The sequence below is a fragment of the Somniosus microcephalus genome, chromosome 23, assembly GCF_052327205.1.
Source record: "Somniosus microcephalus isolate GS21.2 chromosome 23, FLI_Smic_1.0, whole genome shotgun sequence".
NCBI classification, from domain to species: domain Eukaryota; kingdom Metazoa; phylum Chordata; class Chondrichthyes; order Squaliformes; family Somniosidae; genus Somniosus; species Somniosus microcephalus.
This window is the reverse complement of record NC_141009.1, coordinates 39,689,278-39,708,908: the sequence shown is the minus strand read 5'-3', so window position 1 is coordinate 39,708,908 and position 19,631 is coordinate 39,689,278. Positions and strand designations below refer to the sequence as shown.

At 50.8% G+C, this 19,631-nt stretch overlaps 1 pseudogene; it reads right to left on the bottom strand.

The window, feature by feature from the left end:
• LOC147101839 (uncharacterized) overlaps nt 1-15,952 on the bottom strand; it is a 33,760-nt pseudogene extending 17,808 nt beyond the window's left edge.
• Nucleotides 15,953-19,631: the final 3,679 nt, after the last annotated feature.

Here is a 19,631-nt window from a genome sequence, read left to right as displayed (position 1 = left end):
TTTGTGTTGTGGCCAGGTATCGATGGAGACATCGAAGAAATGACCAAGGGCTGTCTAGGATGCCAGAAGGTCCAAAACGCCCCACCACAAGCCCCTCTACATCCATGGGAGTGGCCCTCATCTCCATGGCAAAGGGTACACATCGACTTTGCTGGTCCAATTATGGACTCAATGTTCTTAATCGCGGTTGATGCACACTCCAAGTGGCCGGAGGTAATAAAGATGTCCTCCACCACCACGGAAAAAACCATCACAGTATTAAGGACAATATTTGCCAGGAATGGGCTGCCTGAACAGATCTGTTCTGATAATGGACCACAATTTGTGTCTGAAGAATTCAGGAAGTTCTTAAAAAACAATGGGGTTAAGAACTACACGTCCACCCCATACCATCCCGCCACCAATGGATTGGCTGAAAGGTTTGTCCAGACCTTCAAGAAGGCCATAAAGGCTATGGGTAATGAAGACATTAATCTACAGCATAAGGTAGAAACTTCTTGTTTGCCTACAGGAATGCAACACATGTGGTTACAAACCAAACTCCCGCCATGATGTTTTTCAATAGAAGACTAAGATGCCGGCTGGATTTGATCAAGCCAAACATCAGAAGGGACGTAGAGAACCAGCAATTTCAAGGCATGAATGCAAGGCCAACTAGAACCTTCCAGATAGGTCAACAAGTTTTGGCCCGGGACTACCGTACCGAGAAATGGCAGCCTGGAACTATTTGCACGCGACTAGGACCGCTGATGTATACCGTGGACATTGGAGAAAGCATAATAAGGCGCCATGCTGACCAGATCATAGAGTCATCCGAAAAGGGACAACCTACACCACCACTCTATACGCCTCATGATGAAGCAGAGATACCCATAATATCTACCTCCGATCCGGTGATACTGGAACCAGATGAACCCGACACTGGCATTCAAGCCGAATCGACCTTGCCAAAAGAACCTACTACACCACCGAAAACTGCTACACCACCGAGGCGTTATCCGTATCGAGTCAGGAAGCCTCCAGAGAGACTAACTTATAATTGATTAACTGCAGCAAATGTGTAGATTATTGTTCTTGTACACATGTTAATAACAATTACTTAAAATTTTATGTACTGGTTGTCTAAAAGGGGAGGAATTGTGGTGTATGTGCCTTTAAGAGCCCCTGTGTACTGTAATGCCGGTAGTGGCCACTCGGGCTATATAAGCCTGTATAGTCTCTTGTATCTGTTAGTTCACCTCCAGACTTTGTCCAGTAAACACCTGTTAAACCAACTCCTGCATTCCGTGTCTCCATTAACACACGGATACAACAAGATGACCATCAGCAGCAGCAACAATAGCCAGCTCTGGAGAGACCTGCAGGTGCTCAGCAGAGAGTGAAGCAGCAGCGGGGTCGAGCTCACAGGAGGCACTACTTACGTAACAGGGTGTACAGGCACAGGCTCAGCTTCTTTGACCTCTCAGAAGAGCAGTGCTTCCGGAAGCTCAGGTTGTCGCATCAGGTGGTGGCAGATATCTGCAGCCTCCTGGAAGAAGACCTGCTGTCTGTTGGACCTGGTGGCCACACATTACCAATGGCTGTGAAAGTGAATATCACCGGATCCTTCCAGGTCATATCTAGGATCTCCCAGCTGGCTGCTGGTCACTGATGGGTTGTTTGCCAGGGCCGGCAATTATGTTAACTTTGCCTGTGATGATGCTAGCCAGAATGAGCGGGTGTTCAGGTTTGCATCTCTGACTGGCTTCCCACAGGTGCAGACCATCATTGACTGCACATAAGTGGCAATCTGAGCACCCCCAGATCACCCAGGTGTATTTGTAAACTGCAAAGGATTCCATTCCATCAATGTTCAGCTGGTGATCAACCACAAGAAAAGGTGTGCGCCAGATTCCCAGGAAGCTGCCATGGTGCTTTCATTCTGTGGCAGTCCAAGCTTCCTGACCTCTTTGGACCCGCAAGCAGACTTAAAGGGTGGCTGCTAGGAGACAAAATATATCCCCTTCAAAATTGGCTGGTGAAACCCATGAGAAACCCCACCAATGAAGCACAAGAGCCCAAGAGCGGTACAACAACAGCCATATGACAACCAAATGTGTCGTTGAGCAAGCCAACGGCATGCTCAAGATGTGCTTCAGGTGCCTGGTAAGATCTGGAGGTGTCTTCAGTACTCATCAGCTGGGGTCTCCAGAATGATCATGGTGTGCTGCGCTCTGCAGAACATTGAGCAGCAGTGAGGATTGGCAGTGCAGAAGGAACAAAGCACAGAGCACACATAGTCTGCGGACAAATCCAAGGAAGAGGACGAGCAGGATGAAGATGATGACACCAACACAGCACCAGCCACTCACATTGATGCCCGGGATGCCAGGGATTCCTTTAAAATTCAGTTAGTTACCACCACTATACCCATGTTACAACCACATCCAACGGCAAATCTCATCCTTCCCCTTCAATCCCACTGATAAAAGCAGTCCTATAACCAACCATCCACCCATTTCACATTTCCCCATTGGTCCCTATCAATTCATGCCCATTCAAGCAACTGAAAAGGCGAGTTGCCACCCGACAACCAAGCATAGACAACACGGGCAAGTGGGGCAAAGTAATACATCTTATGTGATTGTACCAAACAACGGAAACTTAACAACATAACATTTTCTCAAACACCCATGTACATACCCTTGGTGAACTACAAAGCTTTACTCTTCCTTTTCCTACTGCTCCAAGTGGTGCAACCCCTGTGGCTTCAGCAGAGGTAGAGGCAGGCTGCTCAGATGTGTGCTCTGACTGTTGAGACGGCCTTGGCTGATGACCTCTGGGTTTTGGAGCCCGTGAGGGTCCCAGCAAAGACTGCTCCACCTGCACCTGTGCAGTGGCAGACTCGGCAATCGCGGGAGGAGGCAGCATATCGGATACTGGCTGAGGGTGGGGGTGGCGGGGGGCAACCGGTGGGTGTGCTTTGAGTGGAGTTCCAATTTGACTTGCGTTAAAATGCCACAGACCAACATGCTGAAAATTCTTCTGGGTTTCGCTCCTGATATCGCACACCCCTCCCCTTTTCCCACTGTCCCTCCGCTCCCCCCGCCGCCGCCCCTACTCCAAACGCGCCTCTGAGTTATTAGCGGGGCCAAAGCTTCTGGGTGTCAGTAATCATTTAAACCTCTTTCTCAAAGCAAAACAATCACCAAGAGTAACCATAAAGAATGTTAAACCCTATTTGAAATGTGAAAAAATAAGTAACTTATAAATTAGTTAGATTAGAAAGTAATCCATATGGTCCAGACACAAGGGTCAATTTTCACCTGCAGTGTTATTGGAGCAGGCGGGCAGTGGAGCAATTGGAACGTCCACCCAATGTCGCCAGAGGGAGGCCATTTTGATGGTCAGGTTTCATTTGCATTTTATTGACGAGCTGTTCATGCATTTCCAGCACTGAATAAGAACCTAAGAACATAAGAAATAGGAGCAGGAGTAGGCCATCTGGCCTCTCGAGCCTGCTCTGCCATTCAATAAGATCATGGCTGATCTTCTACCTCATCTCCACTTTCCTGCCCAATCCCCATATCTCTTGATTCCCTTAATATCCTAAAATCTATCGATCTGAAATGAGCTTCCGACCACATATCCGCGCCATAACTAAGACCGCCTATTTCCACATCCGTAACATTGCCTGTCTCTGCCCCTGCCTCAGTTCATCTGCTGCTGAAACCCTCATCCATGCCTTTGTTACCTCTAGACTTGACTATTCCAACGCACTCCTGGCCGGCCTCCCACATTCTACCCTACGTAAACTTGAGGTCATCCAAAACTCGGCAGCCCGTGTCCTAACTCGCACCAAGTCCCATTCACCCATCACCCCTGTGCTCGCTGACCTACATTGTCTCCCGGTTAAGCAACGCCTTGATTTCAAAATTCTCATCCTTATTTTCAAATCCCTCCATGGCCTCGCCCCTCCCTATCTCTGTAAACTCATTCAGCCCCAAAACCCCCCGAGATATCTGCACTCCTGTTGGAGTCGACAGAAATCAACAGGCTGAGACTTTTCTTTAAGCAAAAACAAAACGTGTCTTACTTTAATCAATCCCCACGAGGTCTGAAGGCTCAGCCCTGTGCAGGGGCTATGACGTCATCACGCAACCGATGTCATGGCGTCATCACGTTCCCGATGCTCTTAAAGGGACCCTGCACCAATAACTCAACCCAGCATGTACATATCACAACATTGCTATACAAAGTGAATTGTATTTAGGTACATATAACAGCATTGTCTATACATTGTGTTATTGTCCCTATGTGGTCTCCGCCACATACGTCCCCCCAGAATTCACTAGTACTGGCAATGTCAGTCGTTCGGGGGGCCAGATCACATGGTTAGAATGGCTCCTCAATTCCGGGGTGGGGACCGGAGGGTTCGTCGGAGGGACCTCGGGCGCTCGGTGGTGGATTGAGGGTGTGGAAACCGGAGGTCGGCCCTGTTGTGTATGTACCTTTAAGGGAATAACTGGTCCCAGACTGCAGTACCGGCAGTGCCCACCCCTATAAAAAAGGCACTAGCAGCCTTCTGTAGTTTCAGTTTCCCGATTGTCTCCATTCAGTAAAGACTTGTTATAATCAACTCCTGCTGTCCATGTCTCAATTATACACGGACATAATATTGGCGATGAGCAGATACGAACTTACCTACAGTCTGCACCACCTCATGGGATCCATTCCTGAAGCGAAGTGAGCAGAGGTCGAGGCCAGAAGGAAGAAAGAAGCAGTGGGAACGGGCGTCGACCATGGGCATCCGCCCCTGAGTCAGCGGAGTTGAAGATTGCAGGAGAGGCTGTCGAGAGCGGGGCTTGGTTCCTGTTGACGGTGCTTCAGCTAATCGGTCTGGTGGCAGGTAGTACACTGATCCTTCCTGGGCTGCGGCGGTCTAGAACTCGAGCGGGTGGCTTGCAACGGGGCCGAGCAGCGTTGTCAGGAAGAGGAGAGAGAGAGAGGGTGGAGCACACAGGGCGCGGCCGGTGCTACGAAGCCGGGCAGCGTACAGACCCGAGAAGAGGGAGGCAAGAGTCCCACAGGGTTGTTCCACGACGGGAAAATAATAAAATAAAAAAAATATTAAACGCGCAGAAAGCCGCGAGGAGCTGCAGGTTGCCACAGAAACCGCGGAAAGCAGCGCTAGCAACAACGGGGAAGAAGGCAAAGCGCGGGAGGCGCCATCTTAATCCAGTGGGGAAGAAGGCAAAGCGCGGGAGGTGCCATTTTGTTAAATCGGGGAAGAAGGCAAAGCGCGGGAGGCACCATTTTAGATTTCCAAGACGCCGCAGACTGGCTGTATCACTGCCTTTGATAATGCAATAGAGGACTGGACCACGTATGTGGAAAGAGTCGAGGTATATTGCGAGGCAAACGAAATAGCCGATGAGAAAAAGGCATCGGTACTGCTAAACTTAATGGGCGCAAGAACGTACGGCCTATTGCGGGACCTGATTACTCCAGCCAAACCGAAGGCGAAGAGTTTTAACGAAATTGTTGCTATCCTACAGGAACACCTAAACCCTGCACCGCTGCTGATAGCAGAAAGATTTAAATTCCACAGGAGAGCTCAGCATAAAGATGAGAGCAATGCTGAGTACCTTACGGAACTACGCAAGCTATCAAAGCACTGCCAGTTCGGAGCAGGACTGGCAGATACCCTACCGGACAAATTTGTCTGTGGACTCCTGAGTGAAGGAACACAGAAGAAGTTACCCTCAGAGAAAGAGCTGATGCTAGATAAGGCTTTCAGCATGGCAGTATCATACGAAGCAGCAGCCAGGGGAGCTGCGGAAATACAACAAAAGCCACAGGAATACGGCACCCACGAAATGACACGGAGATTTGCAAAATGTTATCGCTGCGGCAGAACTAACCATGACCAGAAAGACTGCTGGTCCAAGGACAAAATATGCAGGCAATGCGGAAAGATGGGACACATTGCACGAGTTTGCAGGTCTGGGAAGAAGACCAACGACAACAAAAAAGCTACTAAGGAACCGTACAGGAAAGTACAAAAGATGACGGACAGTAGTTCCGAAGACCAGATGAGCGATAGTGAATCTGGGAACAAGAGACTAAGCTGTCTCAAACTTCACAACGTAATCGCAAAAGAGGATCACCGAACCGTTTGGGTCACCCTCACGATAGCAGGGTCCCAAGTCAAAATGGAATTGGATACAGGATCAGCTCTAACCATCATGAATTGACGAGACTACGAGCGGCTATTCTCACACATACCCTTGAGAGAGACATCCATTGTCTTGAGGACATATACGGGGCAAAAAGTATACCCCAGAGGAAAAATAAGGGTGCCTGTCGAATACAACGGCAAGAAAATACGGAAATTGTATCTCTACCTTCTGCAAGATGGTGGACCACCGTTATTGGGATGTGAATGGATCAGAAAGATAAGTTTAGACTGGCACTCCATTCAGGCACTGACGGTGGCGGGTAAAAAGGATGACGACGTCACTCCTGGACGATTGTCAACAATCTTAGCTGACGCCAAAGAGGTATTTCAACAAGAACTGGGCACTCTTAAAGGCGTAACCGCCTCGATAAAAATAGAGGAGAATGCAATTCCCAAGTTTTTCAAAGCAAGACCGGTACCATATGCAATTCGCCCAGCCGTCGAGGCAGAGCTGGAGAATCTGGAGAATGCAGGCGTGTTATCTAAGGTAGACTGGAGCGAGTGGGCGACACCCATCGTTCCTGTCATGAAGAAAACGTTAAACAATAAGTCTGAGGAGCCAAGGAAGGTTCGCATCTGTGGGGACTTCAAGGTGACGGTGAACCCAGTCCTTCACACAGTACAATATCCTCTTCCAAGGATAGAAGATATCTTCGCTTCACTATCTGGAGGGAAGCGTTTTACAAAAATTGACCTAGCACAAGCATATTTGCAGATGGAGATTGAAGAATCCTCTAGGAAGTATCTCACGATAAACACTCACAAAGGTCTTTACCAGTATAATCGACTGGTATTCGGAGTAGCATCAGCTCCGGCGATATGGCAAAGAGTGATGGAACAAGTCCTGCAAGGGATTCCGGGGACTCAGTGTTACTTAGACGACATCATAGTGACAGGTGAAGATAACAGTGAACACCTTGCCAACCTAGAGCAGGTGCTCACTAGACTACGTGAACATGGGCTATGAGCCAATCGCCCCAAGTGCGAGTTTTTTAAGAAACAGATATCGTATTGTGGCCACGTGATTGATGAAGAGGGGTTGCATAAGTCCCCTGACAAAATTGAAGCGGTAGTTATGGCTCCGGCGCCTGAAAATGTGTCGCAACTGAGGTCATTCCTCGGATTGGTGAACTACTACCATAAGTTTTTGCCGAATTTGTCCACAATTCTGCATCCACTGAACGCCCTACTACGAACGGGAGTAGCATGGAAATGGAGCGATGAATGTAAGCGGGACTTTCAGGAGAGTAAGGACCTAATCACTTCAAGAAAAGTATTGGCTCACTACAACCCATCACTACCGATAAGACTGGCGTGTGATGCGTCTCCCTACGGCATTTGGGCGGTACTGTCACATAAATTCCTTGATGGTTCAGAGAGGCCGATAGCTTTTGCGTCACGCTCGTTAACTTCAGCCGAGCGTAACTATGCTCAGATTGACAGAGAGGCCCTCAGCCTGGTGTGGGGGGTGAAGAAGTTCAATCACTACCTGCACGGTCAGAAATTTACTCTACTAACGGATCATCAACCTCTCGTCTCCATTTTCAACCCTCAGAAGGGCGTACCGATAATGATGGCACAATGGCTGCAGAGGTGGTCCCTTTTCCTAGGGGCACACCAATATGACATCGAGTACAAGGGAACTAAACAGCATGGGAATGCTGATGGATTGTCGCGCCTACCGTTACCGACGGTGGAAGAAGAACTGGCAGTGGATCCAGTGGAGTTATTCCACTCGACTACAGTCAAATGTCTCCCTGTGACGAATGCAAACATAGAAAAGGAAACACGAAATGACCCGACACTCTCCTGGGTCTATGATTTAACGGTGAAGGGATGGCCAGCACATGGCGAACCACTGCTGCCAGCATTCTCGCCGAGAAGAGAACAGCTGTCAGTGTGCAGAGGGACCTTGATGTGTGGATCCAGAGTAGCAATTCCACCCAAATTGACGGATAGAGTGCTCAATGAGCTTCATGAGGGTCATCTGGGTGGGGTAAAAATGAAGAACTTAGCCAGAGCGTTTGTGTGGTGGCCGGGAATCGATAGAGAAATCGAAGAGATAACCAAGGGCTGTACAGGATGCCAGAAGGTCCAAAACGCCCCACCACAAGCTCCTCTACATCCATGGGAGTGGCCCTCATCTCCATGGCAAAGGGTGCACATTGATTTTGCTGGTCCCTTCATGGACTCGATGTTTTTAATTGCGGTGGATGCACATTCAAAGTGGCCAGAGGTAATAAAAATGTCCTCAACCACCACAGAAAAAACTATCACAGTCTTACGAACCATATTCACCAGGAATGGGCTGCCTGAACAGATTTGCTCTGACAATGGACCACAGTTTGTGTCTGAAGAGTTCCTGAGGTTCTTAAAGAACAATGGTGTTAAGCATTACACATCCGCCCCATATCATCCAGCAACTAATGGATTGGCCGAGAGGTTTGTTCAAACATTCAAGAAGGCTATCAAGGCAATGTCCAATGAAGATATACCCCTACAACACAAGGTGGATAACTTCTTGTTTGCCTACCGGAATGCGACACATGCGGTTACCAACCAAACTCCAGCCATGATTTTCTTCAATCGAAGACTACGATGCTGCTTGGATTTGGTTAAGCCAAACGTCCGAAGAGATGCGGAGAACAGGCAGTTTCAGAATATGAATGAAAGGCCGACCAGGAGTTTTAAGATAGGTCAACCAATTTTGGCCCGGGACTACCGCACAGAGAAATGGCAGCCAGGAACAATCTGTACACGGCAAGGACCTCTAATGTATACCGTGGACGTTGGAGAGAGTATTGTAAGACGCCATGCTGACCAGATTCTAGAGTCACTGGAAAACGTCAACTCCACACCACGATCTGATACACCTGGCGATGAAACCGAAGTACCAATTGCATCTACCGCAGAATCGGTGATATTGGAAGCAGATGAACCAAACAACGACATTGATCCCGACTCAACCTCACCAGAAGAACCTGATACCCCAAAGAGGCGTTATCCATACAGAATCAGGAAGCCTCCTCAAAGACTGAACTTATAATTGCTTAACCTCAACCAATGTATCTAGCAACCGTAATTGTAATTGTAATTAGTTATTATTTAGTTGTTAAATGAATGTTATGTACTGCTTATCTAAAAGGGGAGGAATTGTTGTGTATGTACCTTTAAGGGAATAAGTGGTCTCAGACTGCAGTACCGGGAGTGACCACCCCTGTATAAAAGGCACTAGCAACCTTCTGTAGTTTCAGTTTCCCGATTGTCTCCATTCAGTAAAGACTTGTTATAATCAACTCCTGCTGTCCGTGTCTCAATTATACACGGACATAATAGGCCCCGTCTTGGGGGCTGTGCCAACTCAACGGGTCGGTCCAGATCCAGGTGGGCAGGCTTGAGACGGTCTACGGAAATGCAGTCCGGCTTACCGCCGACATCCACGATGAAGGCCTTGTCCCCGGTTTCCAGGACGCGGAATGGTCCATCTTAGGGTGGCTGAAGAGGCCCCCGGTGGGCGTCGTGGCAGATGAAAACGTATTCCGCCGCATGAAGGTCAAGCGGAACGTGGGACTGCGGGAGGCCGTGCAGCGACGTGGGCACCGGAGCGAAAACCTTGGTGTTGTCCAGAAGGTCGGACCACTGACCGACCTTGGGAGCGGTCCTGAGTCCCAGCATGACCCACGGGAGTCTGTCGATCCAGCCATCGTCCCGGAGGCTGGCTTGGAGCGCGGCCTTCATGGAGCTATGAAACCGTTCACACAGCCCGTTATCCTGAGGGTGGTAAGCTGTGGTGCGGTGGAGTTTCAACCCGAGGCCTCGGGCGGCAGCGTTCCAGAGCTCTGACGTGAACTGGGGCCCCCGGTCGGAGGAAATGTCAGATGGGACGCCGAACCGGGCGACCCAAGTGCTGATGAACGCCTGAGCCACATCGGCGGCCGTCGTTGAAGACAGCGGGACGGCTTCCGGCCATCGGGTGGTTCTGTTGACCATTGTGAGGAGGTGGGTGAACCCGCGGGAGGGCGGTAGGGGCCCCACCAGGTCTGTAGTGTATGTAACTGTTCTACCTTTAAGAGAACTATTGTATGTAACCGTCCACCTTTAAGAGAACTATTTTAGGTGTGGCACTACTTTATCCTGGCTGCTGTATACTGTAATACCGATGGTGACCACACCGGTATATAAGTGCTGTGGCAGAATTTATTGGGCAGATTCGCCCTGACCTTCGAATAGTAAAGTCCTGTTAAAGTTACTCTTGTAGTCTGTGTATTACTTCGCTATACAACCCACAGACTTTACAGTGGCGATGAGTTCAATCTTACCCTGCGGCAACAATACTTCTGAAGAAGTAAACGAGCGTCGAGAAGAGGCACCCGCCCTCGTCGTTTTGCTGAGAGAAAACTCGAGTCTGCAGACCAAGAAAGGAGGAAGATTTCAAACACGAAGTCTTCCATCAGCAACAGGCACGGATTGTCCCTTCTGCCACGGTGGTGAGTGAGCCGATCAACACGGGAAGCAAGTCGGCCACGGTGACTGTGAGTAAAGGGAAAATAGAAACAAATAAACGGAGGATAAGGGCGGTGCACTCGACCACGGTCGAGGGGGAAAGGAGCCGGACAGAAGTCGGGCCCAGAGGCGCTGAGACTGGGGCAGCGTGGAGCAGAAGCCGCGGTACAAGCGGGCTGGGGAGCGTCGTGAGACGACTAGACCGCGACGGCGAAAAAGGCCGGACAAATACCGCGACCACGAGGCGCTGCTACCGGGATCGTAAGGCGCGGGAAGATATAAACATAAATAAGCCACGGAGAACTCAGCTGCAGCCGGGGAGGAAAGCACCGGACTGCGAGAGGGTTGGGAGGCACGATTGGAGCGAAAAAGGCCGGGCACCTACCGAGGCCACGAGGCGCTGCGACCGGGATCATAAGGCGCGGAGGCAATAAATAAATAAATAACTAAATAACCCGCGAAGAATCAGCCGCAGCCGGGGAGGAAAGGACCGGACTGCTGGAGGTCTGGGAGAGGCGTTTAAAGCCGCTGAGGGAGAGCCGCGCGAGCGGGAGAGACAGAGCCCGAGAGAGAGCGAGCGAGAGCCGAGCGAGCGGGAGAGACAGAGCCCAAGAGAGAGCGAGCGAGAGCTGCGCGAGCGGGAGAGACAGAGCCCGAGAGAGAGACCGAGCGAGGTTCCAGCCAGCGGCTTGCAGCAGCTGCCGTGAAGGACCAGGCGCTGGATCTGTCCGACGCCAACTGGTTGTCCCCAGCGCCGGTTGCCCCTGCTGAAAAGAAGAAGGGGGGGGGAACAAGGAATGCGATCGGCTTTTCTAGCGCGCGCTTCAGAATAAACTGAAGCCGGCGCACAGGCTACAAACCCCGTAAACCAGCGGTCGTCGCCCGAGGGCAAAGCTTACCCCTCCCACCAGAGGAAGAAGTCAGGAGCGGGAAACCGCCATTTTGCCAGTAGGGGGGAAGAAGACAAGCGCGGGAAACCGCCATTTTGCCAGTAGGCGGGGAAGAAGACAAGCGCGGGAAACCGCCATTTTTGGAAAAAAAAAGAAAAAGTTAAAAAGTTAAAGAGAAATCCTGTTGTTTCGCAGAAAGATAGTGGGAGATAGTGAAGATGCCTAAGCATGGTAACATCAACAACTTCGATGCCGAGGTGGAAGATTGGGCCACGTACGTAGAACGTATCGAGATATATTGTGAGGCCAATAAAATAGAAGATGATGATAAAGCTATAACCTTGCTAAACTCGATGGGCGTGAAGACATACGGGTTATTGAAGCATCTTCTATCACCAGCTAAACCGGCGGATCAGACTTTCGATAATATTGTTGCTGTTCTGAAGGATCACTTGAACCCCACACCGCTGATGTTGGCGGAACGATTCAAATTTTATGCGAGAACGCAACGGAAAGAGGAAAGCAACGCGGAATACTTGGTCGAACTGCGTAGATTAGCGAAATACTGCCAGTTTGGAGGAAATCTGACAAAGGCATTGCGAGACAAGTTCGTGTGCGGGTTGTCGAAGGAAGGAACGCAAAAGCGACTGTTCGAAGAGAACGACCTTACACTTGAGAGGGCTGTTCTTATTGCAGCATCACACGAAGCCGCAGCGAAAGGAACTGTGGAAATGCAGCTAAAGGCAGCGGTACTCAGTGTGGATCAAATTACTTCGGGTACAACGAAATGTTATCGTTGTGGGAAGACAACACACGATCAGAACCAATGCTGGTTTAAAAACCAGGAATGTAGAAAATGTGGCAAACTGGGTCACATAGCTAAAGTATGCCGGTCAGGGAAGAAGACCAACAACCAAAGAAAACCATCACAGGAAAAGCACAACAAAGTACACAAGGTGGCTGAGAAGAGTTCAGATGAACCGAATTCGGATTCAGACCCAAACGGCCAGGAACTGGGTAGTCTGAGAATTCACAATGTGAGTAAGGAAGCTGACCTACAAACTATCTGGGTCATGCTAAAAATAGCTGGAGTCCAAGTAAAAATGGAGTTGGACACTGGATCAGCCCTATCAGTCATAAATCGAAGGGATTACAACCGGCTATTCTCACATATACCCTTGAGAGATACCAAGTTCGTATTGCAGACATACATGGGGCATAAAGTATACCCCATGGGAAAGATAAGAGTCAAGGTGAGAGACAGGGGCAAAGAACACCCAGGAATGGACTTATATGTACTACCTGAGGGAGGACCACCACTTCTAGGATGGGAGTGGATCAAGAAAATAGACATGGAATGGCACTACCTAAAAGCAATAACGAGTGAGGACTCGGTGCGGACAATCAGCTCAGACTCTGAAACGGATGACGATAAGTCCAGCCCAAGTATGAAAGACAAGGCTAAAATGGACTTGCTGACTAAGGTTGGAAAAACGAAGGCGTGCATAAAGGCTTATGCTCCAGAGGAGAACAAAGTTTCAGAACAGAACTCCACTGAACAACAACAACATAGTTTGACAGAGAATTCTGAGTCTGTTCAGTTTACAGACATATACATTACTGAGGAACACCGAGCTCGAACTCAAACTTATTTCAAATTACGACAGCAATTAGAGCAATTGAGTTGCCGTCTCGAACAAGAGATGAAAGCAATGAAAAAGTTCTATGACACCGAATGGGGAATCTGGAAAGACAACAGAAGCAGCTGAGGGAGAAAAGGGAGCAGGAGCACACAAACCGTCTGCGAGAGGAGGCCAAACGAATCAAAGCTGATTCGGTTTCTGAAGGTGCGTGCTCTAATCTGGTGGAACAAGATGTGCAGCAACTGAAGACGCTTGTTAGCAGGTTGCAGGCAGAAAAGGCTGATTTGGTCGACATGACTTCCGAGCTCCTACTGAAGTTGGGTGCAGCATCACCGGACGATTCATTTGTGGAAATTCGAATGGTGGAGGCTGCGGATGATGGCAAAGTAGAAACAGCAAAGGAGCCCCAGGGCAAGTTTATAAACAGCCCTGCAGCTAATGGGAAACGGATGATGGCAGAAGAGTTAACAGTCAGCCAACTTCTTCATATGCTGAGGGACAAGACCCTGAAATGGGAAAAACTTGAACACGAGCCTCAATCTTCAAAGAAAAGGGGTTCGGAACTCTCAAAGGTTATTGAAATAGCTGAGGTGGCAACACAGACTGAGAAGACTGCAGCAGAGCCGCTCTTGGATGCCGAAAGTACGCTGCCTCACGTCAATGCAGAACAACAGAATGCTGAAACAGCTACTTCAGTAGAGGGATTGAATGGTCCGATCAATCAATCTCCGAATGAAGTTGAAGTATTGAAATCACAAATGAGGTCATTAGTAAAAGACTTGCAGGAAGCCCAGAAAAAGCGGGATGAAGCTGAACGCATGATGAAGTCTCTTCAGGACAGATGTCGGGATTTAGAACAAAAGTCGGCTAATGTTCAGCTGGGCAAGGAGGAAATAGAAGACCCTCCCGCTGGCTTAGCTCAGGACGACACCGAATATTACCATGACCTGTTGAGCGACACCGAATATTACGAGGACCTGTTCTGCCCAGCTTGTGATGAAAACTCCCAAAGTGCAGAAACCTTGAGGAATCACAAAAAGTCTAAGGAACATCGGGAGATGGTGGCGCTACTACGGGAGGAACTGTGCAGGCAGCTGGCAGCTGACAATGGAGCCCCGAGAGTCTCCAAGAAGCAGAAAAGGAAAAGACGAAGCAGAAGACGATGATCATCTGGACCATCATCATCACTATTAGATCACGCACGGGGTCCCTGCGAACGGAGCCAAATCAGTTTGGAAGTAGAAAACTTCCCAAGGTACTCAAGTTTTACAAGCCAACAATGCTGGTTCAGAAGGACGGAAGTTCAAGCTGTTAAGTCCAGTGAAGGACTATTGGATGAGTCACTCCAGCAACATGAACCGACTACACCACGGGGAACTGCTGCACCACTGAGGCGTTGTCAGGACCGAGTCAAGAAGCACGGAAGGCACATCCACCGAGATTGAATCTGTGAACTGTTTCCCGCAGAGACTAAATCTATGAACTGTTTCCCGCAGAGACTGAATCTGTGAACTGTTTCCGCAGAGATTACATCTGTGAACTGTTTTAACATAAAGTTGGATATATGTTAGGAGGTTATGTTTAATGGGGAATAAGTATGTTGTAAGCTAAAAAGGGAGGATTGTAGTGTATGTAACTGTTCTACCTTTAAGAGAACTATTGTATGTAACCGTCCACCTTTAAGAGAACTATTTTAGGTGTGGCACTACTTTATCCTGGCTGCTGTATACTGTAATACTGACGGTGACCACACCGGTATATAAGTGCTGTGGCAGAATTTATTGGGCAGATTCGCCCTAACCTTCGAATAGTAAAGTCCTGTTAAAGTTACTCTTGTAGTCTGTGTATTACTTCGCTATACAACCCACAGACTTTACAAGGTCCACGTTAATGTGGTCGAACCGCCTCTCGGGCACCGCGAAAGGCGCCAACGGGGCCTTAGTATGGCAATGTACTTTCGAGCGTTGGCATACCACGCAGGTGCTGGCCCAATTGCGAACGTCTTTCCCGAGTCTGTGCCAGACGAACTTGGCTGCCACCAGCTTCTGTGACGGCTTCCTGCCCGGGTGGGAAAGATTATGGACGGCGTTGAATACTTGCCGTCTCCACCCTTCGGGCACGACGGGACGTGGCTGCCCAACGGAGACGTCGCACAGGAGTGTGTTGCCGGCAGCGTCGAATGCGACGTCTGCTAGTTGAAGGCCCGTGACCGCCGTCCTGTAGGCCTGGACGTCCGGGTCGGAGGCCTGGTCGGCCGCCAGGCGGGTGTAGTCGATGCCGAGGTGCACGGCGCTGGCGATGGCTCGGGAGAGACAGTCGGCAACGGGGTTGTCTTTCCCAGCCACATGCTGGATGTCCGTTGTAAACTCCGAGATGAAGGCCAACTGGCGTTGCTGACGGGCCGACCACGGCTCGGAGGCTTTGGCCATGGTGAACGTCAACGGCTTGTGGTCCACGAACGCCATGAACGGGCGGGCCTCCAGCAAGAAATGGAAGTGTCGGACGGCGAGGTAGAGGCAGAGAAGCTCGTGATCAAAGGTACTGTACTTCCGCTCGTTGGGGCGGAGCTGCCGGCTGAAGAAGGCGAGCGGCTGCCAGGCACCGTTGACCCACTGTTCGTGGACGGCGCCGACTGCATAGTCCAAGGCGTCAGTGGTGAGAGCGATCAGCGCATCGGGCAACAGATGCACCAGCATGGTCGCGTTAGCCAGGGCCCTTTTCGTGTCCATGAAAGAATTGGCCATCTCATCAGACCAGTTGACGGTGAGTTTGTCGGGCTTGCCTTTGAGGGCCTCGTAAAGGGGCCACATAAGCTGGGCTGCTCGGGGGACAAAACGATAGTAAAAGTTCACCATGCTCAAAAACTCCTGCAGGGCCTTAACGGTGAGGGGTCGCGGGAAGTCCATCATGGCCTCCACTTTCGATGGGAGTGGCACCGCCCCGTCCTTCGTGATGCGGTGCCCGAGAAAGTCAATTGAGGACAGCCCGAACTGGCACTTCGCCGGGTTGACGATTAGGCCATGTTGGCTGAGTCGTTTGAAAAGAGTCCGGAGGTGGGACACATGTTCCGTCCTGGAGGCGCTGGCGATGAGGATGTCGTCCAGGTATACGAACAGGAACGTCAGGTCCCGTAACACGGTGTCCATAAGGCGTTGAAAAGCCTCTGCGGCGTTTTTGAGGCCGAATGGCATGCGGAGAAATTCGAATAGCCCGAACGGGGTGATCACCGCGGTTTTCGGGACGTCCTGCGGCCGGACCGGGACCTGGTGATAACCCCGGATGAGGCCCACTTTTGAGAATGCCACTTTCCCGGCCAGGCGGGCGGAAAAGTCCTGGATGTGTGGAATCGGATAGCGGTCGGGGGGTCGTCGCGTCGTTGAGGTGCCGGTAGTCTCTGCATGGGCGCCACCCGCCGCCTGGTTTCGGGGCGATATGGAGGGGCGAAGCCCACGGACTGTTCGACCGGTGGATGATGCCGAGGCGCTCCATGGTGTCGAACTCGGCTTTGGCGATGGCGAGCTTCCCCGGGTCGAGGCGCCGAGCGCTGGCATAGACGGGCGGACCAGTGGTCGAAATGTGATGTTCTACCCCGTGTTTGGTGGCGGCGGATGAGAACGTGGGTTTCGTAAGGTCCGGGAACTGGGCGAGGAGGCGGGAAAACTCGTCGGAGGCCGAGAGTGCACTGGACAACTGCGTCGTGCTGGACCCGCTGAGGGAACATGGGAGCGAGCTGAAGGTTTTCACGTTGATGAGACGTCGGTTCTTGACGTCCACCAAAAGGCCATTGGCGCAGAGGAAGTCAGCGCTGAGAAGGGGGGTGGACACTTTTGCTGTGACAAAGTCCCAGGTGAACCATTGCCCGCCAAAACAAAGCGCCACGTTCCGTTTCCTGAATGTGCGGATGGAACTACCATTGGTGGCTTCGAGGACGGGGCCGTGGTTCCCCCCTTGAATGTCTATGGTTGACGTGGGCAGGACGCTCACCTGGGTGCCCGTGTCGCAAGGAAATGATGTCCGGAATCGGTGTCTGTAATAAACAACAAACTGCCTGAACGGCCGACAGCCATGGCAGCCGACGAGTGGTCTTTAGTTTGCTTCGACGTGGGAAAACTGCACGGTGGCCGGCATTTCCTGGCTTTGGGGCCGAACTGCGCATGGTAGAAGCAGAGGCTTGAGGGTTGCCGCCGTTGGGCTGTATCAGTGGGGGCAGGGCTCCGCGTGGCAGCGCAGTACTGTTGCCCGGCAGAGAAAAATTTGTCGGCCTCCTTGGCCAGGTCGCAGAAATCGGTAGTGGAAGAGTTGGCTAACGCCGACCGTACCTGACCTGGCAGCTGTTGGAGGAACAGTTCCTTGAAGAGGAAGCATGGCGTGTGTGTGTCCAGGAGGGCCAGCATGTGGTCCATCAGCTCCGAGGGCTTGGAGTCACCCAACCCGGGTAGAGAGAGAAGCCGGCGTGCGCGTTTGACTTCGGTGAGTCCGAAAGTTCGTAAGAGGTGCGCCTTCAGCGTACCGTATTTGTTGAGCTCCGGGGGGTTTTCGAGCAGGTTCACGACTCTGGCCGCGGTGGAGCTGCCGAGAGCAGAGACGACATAGTAGTACCTCGTGTCGTCCGCGGTGATGTCCCAGATTGCAAATTGAGCCTCGGCCTGGGCGAACCAAGCGGCAGCCTGTTATTCCCAAAACTCAGGTAATTTGATGGAAACGGCGTTCGTCGCCATTTCAGATGAGGTCTTTGGAATCGTCCAAAAGAGCAGCTGGGGTCACCAATGTTGGAGTCGACAGAAATCAACAGACTGAGACTTTTCTTTAAGCAAAAACAAAACGTGTCTTACTTTAATCAATCCCCACGAGGTCTGAAGGCTCAGCCCCTTGCAGGGGCTATGACGTCATCACGCAACCGACGTCATGATGTCATCACGTTCCCGACGCTCTTAAAGGGACCCTGCACCAATAACCCAACCCAGCATGTACATATCACAACATTGCTATACAAAGTGAATTGTGTTTAAGTACATATAACAGCATTGGCTATACATTGTGTTATTGTCCCTATGTGGTCTCCACCACACTCCTCTAATTCTGCCCTCTTGAGCATCCCTGATTATAATTGCTCAACCATCGGTGACCGTGCCTTCAGCTGCCTAGGCCCTAAGCTCTGGAATTCAATCCCTAGAACTTCTCCGCCTCACTACCTCTCTTTCCTCCTTTAAGACACTCCTTAAAACCTACCTCTTTGACCAAGCTTTTGGTCATCTGCCCTAATTTCTTATGCGGCTCGGTGTCAATTTTTTGTCTTATAATACTCCTGTGAAGCGCCTTGGGACATTTTACTACATTAAAGGTGCTATTGTAGGAATTGACGAATTCCTAACTAATAACTGAGGTCGACTCAGGAGATCAATCAAACAGGTGTTTAATGTAAGAGTTCAAAAAGTTTGATGAGATCGATACAGGAGAGCCACGAAAACAGGTCTTAACAAGATGGAGATTCCACGAGGACTGCCTGGGCAGTCATGTGGCTTGCGACGTGACGTCATTGCGTTTGTCCGCGTTTTCCCACGCTCTTAAAGGGGCCACGCCCCATGCATACAAACACTATATACAAAACAAAGTAATGTCTAACACAATGGTACAGGCTTAGGCTGGTGTTAGAACATCGTTAAAGGGAATTATATACAGTTGCCCAGAGTCATTCAGTGGCTCCGCCACATGCGCCCCCCCCAGAATTCGCTTTAATGGACAAAGTCAAACGGTGAGGGGGTCTGATGAGCCTGTCGGAACGACTCCTGTACTCCTGAGGCGGAGGCTGCTGGTCGGCTGGCGGTCTGGCGGGCGGTTGCACTTGGTCTGCCGTAACGGCGACGGGTGGCCGACCTCGTCTCGGCGGTTGTGCTGTTTCGACGGGGCAGTCGAGGTCCAGATGTGCCGGCTTTATTCGATCGACTGAAATGTGGTCCGGTTTACCACCAACATCTTCCTTGAAGGTTTTGTCCCCTGCCTCCAACACGCGGAAGGGACCAGTATATGGGGCCTTGACTGGATCCCTATGAGCATCGTGGCGAATAAAGACGTATTCTGTCTTGTGAAGCTCCGTTGGAACGTGCGAACTCTGCAGCCCGTGGTGCAAAGTGGGCACTGGTGCGAAACATCTGGCCACCTCTTGGTGACTAGTAAGCTGGTCAGACGTGGACCAAGGCTTCGTCGATTCTGGTAGGAAATCCCCTGGGACTCGCAGCGGTTGACCGTACACCAGCCCCGCGGATGAAGAGTGAAGGTCTTCTTTGGGGGCCGTGCGAAGGCCCAACAGGACCCACGGTAGCTTGTCTGCCCAACCAGCATCCTGGAGGCTGGCCCTCAGGCGGCTTTCAGTGACCG